The sequence below is a fragment of the Phacochoerus africanus genome, chromosome 1 (assembly GCF_016906955.1).
Source record: "Phacochoerus africanus isolate WHEZ1 chromosome 1, ROS_Pafr_v1, whole genome shotgun sequence".
Lineage (NCBI taxonomy): Eukaryota > Metazoa > Chordata > Mammalia > Artiodactyla > Suidae > Phacochoerus > Phacochoerus africanus.
In genome coordinates this window covers 69774373-69791119 of record NC_062544.1, presented here as the reverse complement: position 1 = coordinate 69791119, position 16747 = coordinate 69774373, and positions in this window count along the sequence as shown.

Here is a 16747-nt window from a genome sequence, read left to right as displayed (position 1 = left end):
GAAAATGGACATAAAAAAATCAACTGGTTAAAAATGAGATGTTCTAAGTCATAGAAAAATATAAATAATCTATTCGCCAAATAGCCATCTGGCAATTTGTTCATGATGATAAAAACAAAGATAATTTACTTCTCTGAGTTTTATTTACCAAATATGTAAAAACATGGCTTATAACAGAAATTTAATGGGGATTCTAGTCACAGTTTCTGGCACACAGTTTGCACTCAATAAACTATAATGATTACACTTCTTGTGTGTGGAGTCAGATAAACAAGGTTTCTATTGTCCTAGTTACTGGCAAAATAGTTAACCTGCTTTTAACAAGTTATTTCAAAAATTTGTGTGAAAAAATCAAGTATCTCACTGTCATGTAAGACAATATGCTAATTATGAGGGATAAGATAGTGAGGAAAACAATTCTAAACATACTTGCACTAAAAATCCCATAAAGACACAGCCATATTTTTTTTTTCATTTGGCTATTTAAAAAAAAAAAAACAATATCATTCAATGTAAAACAATATCATTCAAATTTTATTATGATGCTATTTTCATCCAAGCATTTAGTTATGTACAAGTATAAATATTATTTTATAGTAAAACAATGTTGCTTTAAAGAATGGATCTAGAATTCTTGCTCACCACAGCTCTATGGGTGAAGCTGATTCAAAACAATTTTCTAAAGAGAATTTGATCCCTGAATGTGGAAACACCCAGGGTTCACCCCAAATGGCTTTACTGAAATTTAAATCCCCATAAAGAGATTATAAACCTAACCCCACATTGACTATTTCTAAAGAACATGGCTCTGAATTCCCACGGCTACATAAAAAGAGCTATATTCCCGGCCTTTACCAGGGAGTTAATCTCAAATCAATGTCAGCCAAAATTTACTAAAAGTATTGGGACGCTAAATGATTTTCAAGGACCAGTCCAGCCTGTCTTTATAATTGGTTTTACTAAGTTGTGATTGTAGGGTGGTGCTGCCAGCTTTAGTGAACTCTTTGCCAGATCTCTTTACAGGACATTAATGTGGCTGACCAAAAGGATCTGGAAGCCTTGAGTGCAGGGGTTTTATCAGTCTCTCCTTTGATGTACCCCAAGCATCTAACAACCATGTCTGACACATAGTAGGCTGAATAAATATCTGTGAATGAATGATTCCACTTTATTGTAGTGCTTTCATCAGGAGACCATTCAACAAAAATATTTTCCTAATTATTATACCAAAAAGAATCACATTTCCCTGGACAATTAGTTTATTTTAATATCAAGGCCATTTAAGATCATGATGAAAAAGAGGTCCCTTTTACATTAATTATCAAAGGTTTGATGACGAACTTCAACTCAGGTAACTAGTGTGGGTCACTCAGGTGTTTCAGCTTGATTCCATGCCAAACTGTGTAATGACATTTTAATTTCTATATATTTTTTCTTCTTTTATTTTAGATTCATTTGGAATCATATGAGATTCTTTGTGAAAACAAGCAAGATGTATAGAAAGAAAGAGATGTTTCCTAAATTTCCTCTCTGTGTTAAGGTTAACCTGGATTCATTACTAGGTGATATAGATGAAAGAGAATTACTGTAAATGGCTCAGGATGACAGGCATTTCCCCAAAACTTTCTGTTTGTTTTTGTTAAAGTATAGTTAATTTACAGTGTTGTGCCAATTTCTGCTGTAGAGTGTAATGACCCAATTATACACATACATACATTTTTTTTTCTCATAGTATCTTCCATCATGTTCTATCCCAAGAGATTGGATATAATTCCCCATGCTATACAGAAAGAAGAAAGGGAAGAGAATCCCTTTCTTTGCTTTTTTCAGCTCCCAGAGGCCACTGTTATTCTTTGACACCCTGCATCTTCAGAGATCCCTCCCCTAATCTCTTGGGACCCAGAGTTTTCTAACTTACCTTCTCCATTGTGCTATCCACTACTCAACTCCTAATAAAAGCTCAATTATTTTAACCAGTTATTACTAGGATGCCACCACTTATATTAAGTAGCAGTTGTGTTATTTTTAATAAAAATTTATTTTTAAGCACAAGCATGGGATTAATTTTAAGGCAGTAGCATTGTTCCAAATTTAGATTATGGTGATGGCTGCACAACTCCGTAAATATGCTATATTTAAATGTAATAATTTATTTATATTTCAATAAAGTATTTTTTCTTTTTAGACAAAATATGCTTGCATTAGCTTCCATAACATATAACCATACACCTAGTATTTTAAAGCAACAGATATTGGCTCTCTTATGGTCTGGAACTCAGGAGTCTGAAAGCACTTTTGCCAGGATAGTGTCAATAGGATGATTCCTTCTGAAGAATCTGGATAAGGAAAGGGAGAGAAAGGGAAGAGAATCCCTTTCTTTGCTTTTTTCAGCTCCCAGAGGCCACTGTTATTCTTTGACACCCTGCATCTTCAGAGATCCCTCCCCTAATCTCTTCTTTTCTCTTCACATTATTTTCTCTTCTGGCTCTGACTCAACTTTTAAATTATTCAGAAAATGTAGGATCATCTCCCTAGCTCTAGATTCTTAACTGGAAAACTGTTGCAAAATCTCTTTTTCCAAATAAGGTAGAATTCACAGGTTCTAGGAATTAGGATGTGGAGCCCATTACCCAGCCCATCCCAATGTCTTCAGTGCAAGTATTCACACACCCACCAGAAAAAAAAAATTGTCTAAATGAGAGAAAAGGAGATCTAGAGGAAGTAATAAATAATTATACAATACTATAGAGAGCATTCAATAATGGGAAATATGCAAACAAGGTTTATAGTACCACTTAACAAACAGGGTTTATACTACATCATAACTTACATGGAAATACAAAGTACAGGTCAGTTTTTACTGAGGTTGGCACACAAATATAGTGCCAGTAACAAAGAGAGTAGTCAAAAAATTCTCCCTGTTCTCTAAAATTGTTGTATAAGTTTATTAGCAAAAATAAGAAGAGTATGCATGTTTCTAAATATCCTGAGAAGTGGAGTTCCCATCGTGGCTCAGTGGTTAGCAAACACAACTAGTATCCATGAGGACTTGGGTTCGATCCCTGGCCTTGCTTAGTGGGTTAAGGATCTGGCGTTGCCATGAGCTATTGCGTAGGTTTTAGGCGTAGCTCAGATCCCACGCTGCGGTGGCTGTGGTGTAGGCTGGCAGCTGTGGCTCTGATTTGACCCCTAGCCTGGGAACCTCCATATGCCACGGGTGCGGCCCTAAAAAGACGAAAGACAAAAAAAAAAATTAAGAATATCCTGAGAATTAAGAGAATTAGTAACAAAAAAACAAATCTGTATATGCTAAAGAATCACAGATATACATAGAGAGAAATGAAAAGGGGGAGAAAAAGAAAAATGTAGGAAATAGTGCATAATAGTATATAAATCTTGGACTATTCAAAACACAACCTTAAGCTTTCAGATATAACCAATGAGCCTTAAGCTATAGTTTTTGAATTTACGTTGATTTAAAGTTAGAGCAGGTCGTCAGGGAATTTTCATTTCAAGTTGAGTTTCCCCAAAGACCAATAAGTACCTTGTTAGTTTTGGACAGTCAACATTCTCCCAAAACAAACCGCTTCAATAAGATTTTTCATTTGGGGAGAGTGAACTAAATAAATAAGTTGTCATAAGTCTTCTGGCTTCCAAGTCCTCCCATTAATAAGCAAACAGATAAAAAAAAATCAAGACTTTAAAACAAGCAGGATGAAATAACAAAGATCAAAATATAACAAACCATGGTATAGTGTCTCATTTCACCAAATCTTTTATAGCTAACTTGATAATACTGCAGTTTAACATTATTCTTTTGAGCATGTTGCAATTTCCTTTTATGTCAAGCAAGCCTGTCCCATAGTGTACACCTAATAGAGAGAAAAAAAATTTATCTTGTTATCAATATGACCACCTTGAGGGCACACTGCAGCTTGCAGAGCACATGGTGATACTTATGGTGTCAACAACAATGTCTAAATAACACAAGTTTTAATTGTAGTCATCTTTTATCATCATGGATGCTCCCTGGGCTCCTTTTAATTTGATCATATTGAAATGCACTGTCCTGATTTTCATGAATTAGGGCAAAGTCACCCTTACTCACCATCTGAAGTCTCAGATGTTCCTTCCCACCCAGTAATGAAAATGAAAATTATTTTCCTTGGCAACTCAGATGGTATTCAAGTTAATTATGTGGATGTAATTCTTAGATTATTTGCATATTTTATTGCTGAAAAGCCCTTTACTTTATTGCCAAGTCTTCTTTTAAAAAAAATTCTTAAAATATTATTTCTCTATGTTATTTTGTCACATTTTAAAACATATTAAATTTGCCTGAAATTCTTTTTGGATGAAGGCAGCCTGTAACACACATTTTAAAATACATTCCTGTTTTGTATTCATTTCACAAGACTTATAAGTGGTGTCTATAAACCCAAATATGATGTATCCCTAAAACTTTTATGTTCATGAAGGGTCAGTTTAGAAGATGTAAGTAGAAAAGGGCAAATACACAAAAAAGTGGATTAGTTTTTTTTTTGAAACATCTTAAGAATTGCTCCTAAACTATGCTGGATTTAAAAATAGATATACACTCTTTTTTCAAAAAAAAAAAAGGAGCGAGAGCTCATTTAGAAATATATTATTATATTTTATATAATATATTATTGGCAAAATATTATACATTGTAGTTAATAAAAATAATTTACATGTTTTGAAATTATAGAACAGATTAATTTGTATGGATATGTTGTAGTACTGGATGTTCTTTACATATGTGTTGACTGGATTATGGAGTAGATATACCCTGAATGAATGGACAGGAAAGCTTTCTAATTTGTAAGGTAATTTTTTTTTTTTTTTTTACTGTACCCATCACATGCAGAAGTTCCTAGATAGTTAACCAGGAATCAAACCTGTGCCAGAGCTGTAACCAGAGCCCAGCTGTGACAATGCCAGATCCTTAACCCACTGAGCCACGAGAGAACTCCAGTAATTTCTTTTTAATGACAAGCTGTACAGATGGTCAGTGTCAGGGACTATAACTTGTTTCATGGTGACCTATCACATCACCACATTTTCTGACTATTATGATAATTTTCCAAAAAAATCAATGCTGAAGAAAAAAATTGTTTTTTCAATATGACTTTATATCATTAACTGCTGCCAGTTAATGAATCCAGAAAATGTTTAAAACTTCTTACAGAAAATTCAACCAAATATACTACTTAAAAATGCTCTCAATATCTTCCAACCAGACCAAAGATTCTCATATTAGCATCATCTCACTTTCCAAATTAAAACTCCCCTAAATTGACTGTAATATCAGCCATTTATTATGTCTGTAATTTGTTGTGTGGGGTTTAACATACATTATTCCATTTAATCATTTTAACAGTCCTGAGGACAGTCATTACTGAAAACCTTATGGAGAGAGGAGTTCATAGTCTGCCCAACAGCCATGTTTAAACCCCAAACAGAATGAGAACTAAAATCCAAATCTGACAACATTACCTTCTATACTGTGCTTCTAGAATCTGCAGGGATAAATGAATTAGGCCATGTTGACGCAGTAAATACATATATACCTTTGTGTAATTCTGCCGATTTCCTACAGATTAAGAAACTCTAGAGGGCTGACTTTATATTTCCTGGTATCAAGATAAAGGATTGAAGAACTAACAGCTTTCTTATAGGTTTTAGTAATCAGATGTTTGCATCAAATAACTACTCTAGGGGATGATGAAGGGTACTAAAAAGTAAACAAGAGAGAAAAAAGAGAAACATAGCATATATGAATCTGTGCAATGGTAAGTGATTTTAATAAAACTACACCATTGTCTTTAATTATCATTATCTTAAATATAAGAGAAACAGGAAGATATAGAAACAATTATTGAACCAATGTTATGATCTTTTCTGTTAGCAAGTTCGCCTGAGACATAGACTAGATAATTCACTTTACTCTTTGGGTTTTCTGAAGTATAAAATGATCTTTTGCAGCTTTTGGAATATTGAACATTTAAAGTTATGTTAAGTGTTAAAATTAAATGTCTTGATCAGACCTCTATTCTAGAGAAATGGAGTAGGTGTGTATTTTCCTATTCCTCCTACTGAGTACAACTAAAAATCCTGAGCATTAATATATAAAACAAGCATAGAAGACTCTAAAGAGTGAAGAGAAAAAAGAAGATAAGCTAGGGATCTCAGAACCATGAAATGACACAATATGTTCTCTAGGTTTGCTTTTTGTCATGTGTATCGTAGACTGGAACTATAGGAGCTGGTGTTTCAGAAATGCCAAAGGATGCAGAGAAAAGTCTTCAGCAAAAGGCTGCATTTTCCAACTAAAAGAGCAGAAAAGGGTCAGTTAAGCAAGACAGAAATTTTTAGGTAACAACTGCTATATTTTAGCAAAAAAACAGAGGAAAAAACCTACTGACTCAACTCACTCATCCCAGCAAAGACAGAGTTGGGACCCAAGACATCTATACTTGTCAAGCTGTAACCAGGTCCCCCAACCATTCCGCCAGGGTTATGTCAAAGAAGGTCAAGAAGGGAGCTTGGACTTCACACATTGATGTTAATGAAACAAATCTTTATTCCACCCACTCTCGGTGGAAATGTCTGCTATTTTAGGAATGAAAAACACAATATAAATTTCAATGGATGGGCTCAACAGCAGAATGGAGAAGACAGAAAACAAAAATCAGTGACCTGGAACACAGAACAGTTGTAATTATTCTATCTGAATGAAATGAAAGAGAAAATAGACTAAAAATGTGGACAGAGCCTAAAGATCTGTGGGAAAATGACAAAAGATCTAGTATCCATGTCACTGGAATCCCAGACAGAGAGAAGAAAGAGGGTAAAGCTGAAAAAGTGGTAAAAAAATAATGACTAAAATATTCATAAATATGGTTGGAGTTCCCATTGTGGCTCAGTGGTTAATTAACTCAACTAGTATTCATGAGGATGCAGGTTCAATCCCTGGCCTTGCTCAGTGGGTTAAGGATCCAGTGCTACCATGAGCTGTTGTGTTGGTCATAGAAGCAGCTCATATCCCGCATTGCTGCAGCTGTGGTCTAGGCTGGCAGCTGCAGCTCCAATTCGACTCCTAGCCGGGGAACCTCCATATACCATGGATGCGGCTCTAAAAAGGCAAAAACCAAAAGACAAAAACCAACCAAACAAACAAAACTTCATGAATATGGCAAAGGATATAAATAAGCAAAATCTGATGGAACCAAAAGGAAAAAAATGGTAAAGCCATAGTTAAAGTTAGATAATTCAACAGCCCTTTCTAAACAATTAATAGAATATCTGAACAGATAAACAACAAAGATATAGAACTTAACACCACCATCAACCAACAGGATCTAATTGATATGTATAGCATGGCATGCTGCAGTAATTGCAATAGTGGTGGACTGTATTCTGGGCCATAAAATTAACCTCACCCAGTTTCAAGTAACTGAAATCATACAGGGTATGTCACTTGAACACAGTAATAACAGAAAAGCTCCAAACATGTAGAAACTAAAGAGCACACTTATAAATAACCTATGGTCTAAAGAAGAAGTTTCAAGGGAAATAAAATTATTTGAACTTAACTGATGTAAAAACACAACATATCAAAAATTGGTAGAAATAGCTAAAGCAGTGCTAGGAGGGAAATTTGTAACACTAAATGAATAAAGATGAAAAGTCTCAAATGTATCACCCAAGCTCTCTCCTCAAAAAACTAGAAAAGTTAAAATAAACCCAAAACAAACAGGAGGAATGGTATAATGTAAACAAGAGCAGAAGTCAAGATTTGGGGAGTTCACTTTGAGGCTCAGTGGGTTAGGAAACCTACATAGAATCTGTTGAGATGTGGTTTTGATTCCTGGCCTCGCTCAGTGGATTAAGATCCAGCATTGCTGCAAGCTGAGGTATAGGTCACAGATGTAGCTTGGATCAAGGTTTGCCGTGGCTGTGGCACTGGCCTGCAGCTGAAGCTCTGATTTGACCCCTAGCCCGGGAACTTCCTTTTTTCAACCCTAAAAAGGAAAGAAAAAAAAAATTGTGTGAAAGTGAAGGTTTAGAAACATGGACTATGGATTCTATTCTGGAATAGAATAGAAAAGAGAATTACATTTCTTGAGCTTGGGGAGATATTTGGGGCAATGTTCTTTGGACTTTTGAGGAACAATTTGGGCATTGTTGGAAAGATTGTAGATTGGCAGGGGGACAGGAAGTGAAGTAATCGAAGATATCATTCAGAATTTGTGCTTAAGGAACTGGGTGATTGCATGACCAAACACCTTTTTGTAAACTCCAAGAATGAGATTTGAAGTAGAAATTATATATTCGTTTTTTTTTTTTTCAAATCCTATTGCAGACTGCTAATATCCCTCTCTTTCCATAGTATTAGGATGAGCACAGGATCTCTCAGCTTAAGGTTATATTTCTTAGCCTCTTTCCTAGCTAGGAGTGAAAAAGTGACTATGTCCTGACAAAAGAATGTGACATATGCTGTGTTCAGATCTTATTCTTAATCAATTGTGTCTCTTCAGCCTGGAATATCAGTTAAGTGCACCAGCCAGAAAGACATGAATTGAGAATGCCAAAACTATTAAACTATCATATATATGACATATAAAATCATATATATATAATTTTAAAGATTTTAAGAGAATGCTAAAAAATTCTGGTTTTATTATTAATACACAGTATTAAATAATACATAAGCTCATTAGTATAAAGTTCACATTCAAAACAGTCCATCTCCAAATGAGGCTGTGTGTACACACACATATACAAATATCCAAAAACATATAAACAACATAGAATGTTAAAAGGAGATAATTTGCAGAAGGATTTCTTCACATTGAAAACATTTTGTAAAATACCTCTTTGCATTAATTTCATTTATCTTGCTAGCTCTAAAGTAATCTCTTAATAAGTACTCTCTTAGCTCCAATATCAGTTTAGTTTGTTCCCTTAAGACTGACTGAATGATGCTTTCTCTGAATTGAAGGGAATTTTTCTATCAAATTAAAAGATTTATTTCTGAATAGCAATCTAACAAGTAATGCGATTGATTTTCATTATTTGCTTTTGAAACCAGTGCACTACTCTATACATATACCTCATGTTTTCAGGCTTCAGAAATTATATCTGTATCTAGCATACTCTACTGGAACTGATTTTAACTGCTTTATTTTTAAATATATGAAAATAAGGACAGATAAGTGATATGTATCATTTAAAGATCTGTGAAATTTCTCTAATTAGGTTATTTTCTACAATCATGATACATAATTGTGTATAAGTAAATAAACAGAAATTAAACAAATTATGTGCCAGAAAATATGGGTGAGTTACATAAATTATTATTATCCCCTATGCCTTGGGATATTTAATTTTATTTTCTCACTCAAAGATAATTTTTGAAACATTCTATGCATCCAGGTGCCAGGAAGCATATTGCTACTTTTACTGGAAGAAAACTATACCACTTTAAAGAGTTTAGTGGACAATTTCGGGACATAGATCAAGTGGTAAAAGAGAACATAAAAAGTATTTTATTACAAATATTATTTGCACCTTTTAGTTGAAACAAACTTTAATCCACAGATATGTATGTGTGTATGTATGTGTGTATGTATAAACGCATATGCACGCAATGATACATAATACATATACATATATATACACCTATACATATATTAAAAAAATAGTAACACAGCCACAAATATCAAGAAAGACAAAGTCATAGAATGTCATACATATTTAATTTTTTAAAAACTGATTGTGACCTAAATGAGTATTCTTTACAATGCTGGCTGTTTTAATAAAAAAACTTAAAATTGTAATCAGCATTTGGGCAGTAAATAATCCTTGTTTTTCCACTGATGAGACTAATAGCAGATTTATAGGAAAAATCAATGATGTTATAATACGTACAGATGCAAAGGCATATATTTAGATTTGATTTGTACACACAATGCAGTGAGGATACTCAAGACAGCTGTGAACTTGAACCAATATGTCAACATAAAGAAAATTCACTGTTAATCAGCATGTTTGGTTAGAATGGCACTTCTGTATTTAGATAATAAGTCCCATAATCACCCAGGAAACTAAGGCAAATGTTGCATTTTCTGAACCTGTTTTTACAAGTTCTTCTTTCTTCCATCTTAATTTACAATGTCCGGCATATCTTAATACGGGAGAGTTGTTTCAGTTACTTTGAGGAAATTAAAGAACTGAAATAGCCTTCATCTTGAAAACAATCAGTAGAGTAACTTCTACATGCCACGCAGACTGTCAAATCAAATCACTTTAAAAAGCAGTCACTGTGTGTTTAGGTCTCATTAGCCAGTGGGAACAAAGAAATTCTTCTTAATATGTATGTACAGCTACCTTTGTTGCTGGTATTTCACAGTCTGCAGATAAATCACACAGCACTAATAAACCTGGCCAATTTGCCCTTTCAGGCTACTTCTGATATCACCAGCTCCTGCCTTTCTGCCTCCTGCAAGGATTAGCATACTGCTTTGCTCACCTACCATTCAGGAAGGTATGTGCAATCAAACTAGCACCTCGGAATCCAACCCCATTACCCCTTTGTGAAAAGTGTTAAGGGGAGGCCCTGTTAGTTCCCTATTTGTATAATTTATCATTTCCATTTGAAGATTGCCTAGCCTCCAAATTATTAAATTTTGTTCTCCAGCGAATGCTTACAAAAGTTTAATGTGTCTGGATTGAGGCAATCAAAGTAATAGGTAGGCATCCTGCTGTATCTGAAGCCATTGTCCTCTCAGCCCTCAGGCCATGGCTGGTCATGTCAGATTTGATTTTTACTCAGAGTAGATTTTCTTCCAGGGGACCAACATGGTTCCCCTTGTAATTTGCCTTTCAAAAGAATTCTTTGTAGTTTTTCCTGTCTGTCCACACATATATGCCTTTATAATACATCTATATATGTACAGGCATATTTCTCAAATGTTGAAACTATTGTAATTATTCATATATGAAAATCTTTAGCTCTGTGTAAATTATTTATTTAAAAATGTGTCCAGTAGGGAAAGAGTTGATGGCTTTACAAACTGATTATATACTTAGATGTCTCTATATAGGGAAAAAAAAAACTTAGATTTTTGAGGTCCTGGAAAAAAAATATGTGATCATTTAGAACAATCTTATGTAGTGTGAGTTCCCATAACCTCAATTTTCAAGAGAAAATGGGAAGTTCACCTCAAAGTCAGGCTGTGTTATGTAGCAAAGGCATTAGAGCTACTTAGATTTTAAAGTAAGTCAGGAAATATTTTAAAGATGGTAATTCAGCACTGTTAGCTAAAGGAAGGATAAGAAATGTAAATGGATGCTCCAATTACATGAATTAGGACAGAAATAGAATCATTTGAGATACTCTAGGAGAAAACAACAAATGGAATGTAGAAGAAGCAAAAGTTTCACTAGAAAAGTAGGAGGTCAACTTTTCTTACCTTACTAGAAAGGGAACACTACTCACAAAATACTTCAAGACAAAAGTCCTTCATGGGAAAGGAAGGGTTAAAGGCAACAGACATGACACAGATGTTAGCAGTACTCTGTGGAAATGTATTTTCTTGTAACTGAATATTCAACTTTCAATTTCTAATATAGTTGGCTTCACTGGGTTCCACTGATCAGTGCTGCAATAGCTTACAGTATGACAGAAGAACTAAATAAAACCATGAATTTAATTAGGGAAATAAAATAAAAAGAAACCTACATTGTGATTAAGGTAATCAAATGCTCTTTAACATATGTACAAATTATATTTCTGAATCATTTAGTTTAATTTTAATTTAATATGAAAATAAAGGGTATATGAACTACTATACCAATAAAAGATCCCCTTTTCATTGAGACCATTTTAGGGTTCCTACAGAGATAGAGGTAGAGAGGAAGAGGGAAGGGAAATTGAGAGGTAATGAGGCTTGCACCTACTGGATAGTAGGAAGAAACATGGGGGTGGGGGGATATATTATCAAGCCTTCAACCTTAAACTAAAGCAACACTTTCAGAACTAAATCCACTTGGGTCCTCCTTATTCTGACCCAGGAGGAGAGTTTTTCTCCCCTTATCAGTTTCTGACATGTGATGTGTAAAAGTACAAAAGTGATAAAAATAGTGCAACAGAGTCAACCAATGGCTGAGAGTAAACCATAAACCACAAAATATTAAAAGTGAAAAAAATACTGCAAATGATTTTATCTTTCACATAGGGGATATTTTAAAATGTTATTAAAATAATTAAGAGATGCTATACATCAAAGTCACACTTACTACCTTGGATGAGAAAATTGCAGAGGGGTTGTCCAATTTATGCAATAGCAGTGCTTTTTAATGTATAAAATCATCATTTTGAAATTGATGATTTTTCTATTTAAAATAAAGCATGCTGTAGAATAAAGGTTGTGCATTTTTATTTATAAATTAGAATAATAATATATTGAATATTCTTAACGTGAGCCATGCCTAGGTGGAAAGCAAGCAAACAACCAAGCAAAACCCAAGGAATCAAATCCATAATAATCATTTGCTGACTACTCATGTACTTAGTATTTAACTCTATATACAAAAGAGATTTAAAGCTAAAAATTTTATATGAATTCTTTAGCTATTCTCCCAGTATTAATTAGCTTAGGCTAGATTGTACCATCTCTAGGGATTTTAACAACCAAGGTTTATTTGTTGCTTACAGTACCAGTTTATCTCTACACTCTAGGTTTCAGACTGGTGGAAGAGTCCCCACCTAAGATGTTGCTAGTCTGTAATTCCTTTTTCTTTTCTGTGGCATATGGAAGTTACCAGGCAAGGGGTCTAATTGGAGCTGCAGCTTCAGCAGCCACAGCCATAGCAACACTGGATCTGAACTGTATCTATGATTTACGCTGCTCCTTGCAGCAGCCACAGATCCTTAATCCACTGAGGAAGTCCAGGGATTCAACCATCCTCACAGAGAAAATATCAGGCTCTTAACCTGCAGAGCCACAAAGGAAACTCTGGCTTGTCTTTAATTCTTAAAGGGAGTGTCAGATCATATTTTGAATAATAGTAATATAATGTATTAGAGTCCAGCTATATCATACATTCTCAGAGAGCAAGGAAATTATTCTGGAGGCTCAACTCCAGATCCTTAACCCACTGAGCCAGAGTGGAACTCATTTTTTTTTAAGGCCATTCACTTTATTGTTTTTAAAAACTTTACAAGGACAGCGATTATTCTGAAAAAAAAGAGGGGGGAATGGCATAAAACAGATCAGGGGTGAAAGTATAGGTGAGGGATGGGGTCAGGAATTCACTCAGAAAAGCTGGTAATTGCTGACATAAAATTGGCAGGGAAAGGAAAAGGGAGATGCATGCAAGTGTGAGAATTCCAAAAAAGGTCCAGTGGTGAGGAGAGAGAACTCCCAAAAGGCCCTGGAGTACGTTGGAGGTGCATGTGCAACAGCAATCTTTTCCTTTGTAGAAGACTAGGGAGAAGTCCTCACTTGGGTACAAACTCCAGAAGTTCATTGCTGGGGCTCTGGATGGGATTTGGGAGGGGTGACATAGGAAAAATCCCTGGAAAGCATCACAAGAAGGCAAAGGCATGGCATCACTCCACAAGCACCCAAAGCAGTCCTTGATGCTAGGTGTTGGGAACATACGTGTCCTTCCACCACTCCCGGAAGAGGTCTTCATCTTAAACACCAGAAACTGGCCAAGGACCATACAAGCCTTGTCAAAGCCCCTTTCCTCCAGCTTCTTGCCCATGACTTCACCAATCCCAACCAGGCTTCCCACTGGCTTTTCCACCATGGGCTCTGCCACAAAATCTCTGTGCTTTTGGGAGATTCTCATCTTGATAAGTCTTAACCTGCAGCTCCAGTTGCTATAATGGCTTGTCCCACTGCCGGTTGTTCCTGCCAATACTACTTTGACCCACTAGAACTTTCTTCCACTTCCACAGAAGGAAATACTTCTGTGCTGCTTCCTACTAGGTGGCATACAATACAGAGTAAATAAATATTTTTGACTAAAGGTTCATATTAAAAAATAATCCTCATTCTATGAATTGTGATTCTGGTGAAAGGGCCACACAACTGATAGGAGACAAGAAGAAATGAATTATCTTTCAAAACAATCACTTCAATACTAAAGGCATCACTGCATCATTTACTTTTTTATTAATTTCATTTATTTCACTTGTATTTTGTTTGTCTATAGATTGAGTTAAATTTTTCTTTTTGACTTTTTTTTTCCAGTAGCTCTGTGCAGATCTTTTATTCACATGTCCTCCTTGTATAGAATAGCAAGCACCACACTATCATTAAAGCAACCATAGGTTAAGTTCAGAGTTAGAAAATCCTTATTATGATGATTCAGAAAGACAAAAAGTGTAGAGAGCGAAATTTCAGATCAAAAGCTGTGTCTCCAGTCCTGACAGAATAATCAGTCTTTGACTTTTACACAATAAGCAAATTCGATATGCATTGCATAAATAGCAAATAAATGGACAACCTCAGAATATCTTTTTAATGAGTATGACTTTCCTGACTGCAACCACACTTTTTGTATTCACTGAAGCTTCCTGTGTAGGATGTAAGTCAGGAAAACTTAAAAAGCACTTAAAAACCATAGCAGACAATGAAAAGTAAAAAGGCCATTTAGGTTTGCTGAGAGAGAAGCATAACAATATGCCTTCAAAAGATTCTCAAAAGGCATCAGCTTAGAATTCCTCTCACGGATTTTAGACCACTTTTTAAAGGCAAAAAATATCAAAAGCAGCAACAAAAAAAGATACTTAAAATTTTTTTCATATATGTATTTTTAGTTGAAAAAATAAATGATGATTTGCTTTGGTTTAATGTTATCTATGAATGCGAAAAATAGTACTCTTGTGAAGGTTAGGACTCTGGAAATACTTTATATCATTATTTTCTCTGCTCAGTCTACTCCAGTGCCAAATACCCAGTGGGAACTCAATAAATACAAATTGATGATGGCAATGATAAGTTCTCTGAGACACCCACACAAGTTGAAAAATCAGGTATTAAATCCATATGCATTTTAACTTTGAATTTGTCTTTCTAAACGATTTGAAATCAGATTTATTTTGGTTTTGTCTCTGCTATATTTTGATGAGAAATGAAGAAACTGCAGACACAGACCGTTTATATTGATGATGCAGGATTTATTTATTGGGCTCATTCACAGGGCAGGTTAGCGAGCTATCTTTTTTGAAGTCACCCACTGCATTCTGGGGCAATAGCCCTTGTAAAACAACACACTCGATCATAGCATGAATTAATATTTCATACATTAAATTTCATAAGTTATACTTGGTTGAACAGAGTAACTAAATTAAAATATGATTTATAATTAAATCCTTATCAATCACCCTAAGAGTGCAACCAATATGTATAGCTGGTACTTCATTCTCATTTAAAATTGCAAAGTGACTTGCTAGGTAATAAGAATAATCAGTTTTAGGCAAGAGACAACTGCTTGCTGCGCTACAGTCACATTTGTAATTGATCAGCAATGGCATGATGATTTATCATTCATGAGATGTGGGCAACCTCAGAAAGCTTAACTTATACAGTGAAGCATTTAGCTTCAAATTTGAAAACATTTCAGAATTAGAACAGTTCTATAGTCCATAAGATAAGTTTTATGATTTTTACCTCTTAAAAATAGAATGGTTATAGAGTTTTTGTCTTTCTCTTTCTGATTTACTTTACTTAGTATGAGAATCTCTACATGCATCTATATTCCTGCAAATGGCATTAATTCAAACACCATATGATATCACTTGTATGTGTGGAATATAAAACATGGCACAAATGAACCTATCCGCAGAAAAGAAACAGACTCACAGACATCAAGAACAGACTTGTGGATTCTAAGGGGCGAGGGAGGGAGTGGGATGGACTGGACAGGGAGTTTGGGATGAGCAGATGCAAACTCTTGCTTTAGAATGGATAAGCAATGGGACCCCACTGTACAGAACAGGAACTATATCCAGTCTCTTGGGATAGAAAATGATGGAAGACAATATGAGAAAAAGAATGTATATATGTGTGTGCCTGGGTCACTTTGTTGTACAGCAGAAATTGGCATATTATAAATCAACTATACTTCAATAAAATACAGAACAATTAAACTAGATCCATTTTTGATCATGTGATTCATAGAATTACAATTAATATTATATTAGATACACACATTTCTGCAAGTGTATTGTTTCTCCTATGAAATATTTTCAAGCACTCATGACCTGGAAAGATGTCACCTTGGGCAATATTGAAACAAAGTTACTCATCTCATTTTTTAAGAGCAGTTTAGGTTCACAAACACTGACTTTTTCATTAACAGAAAAATAAAGTAAATTTTATCTGTTGACCTTTATCTGACTATAAAACACTCATCTGCTATCAGAAATCCAAAATGAAAATTAAAAATTTTATGTTTATTGGCATAAGTCACTTAGTATGAAGCATGGAAAATAATGGTAAAAAGACTCAATAATGGTAAAAAGGCTCAATTCCCAAGCAATTGGTGGTCTATAAGACCCAGGAGAAGCAGAAAATGAAGGAATGAAGAAGCTGAATTAAAATAATTAGAAATAGAGTTGCATCACAACAAATACAAGAGTGAGAGTTTGTATGTTTTAGGTTTTTTAGTTTGCTTTTGCTTTAGAGGAGAGGAAAGGGAGAAGGAA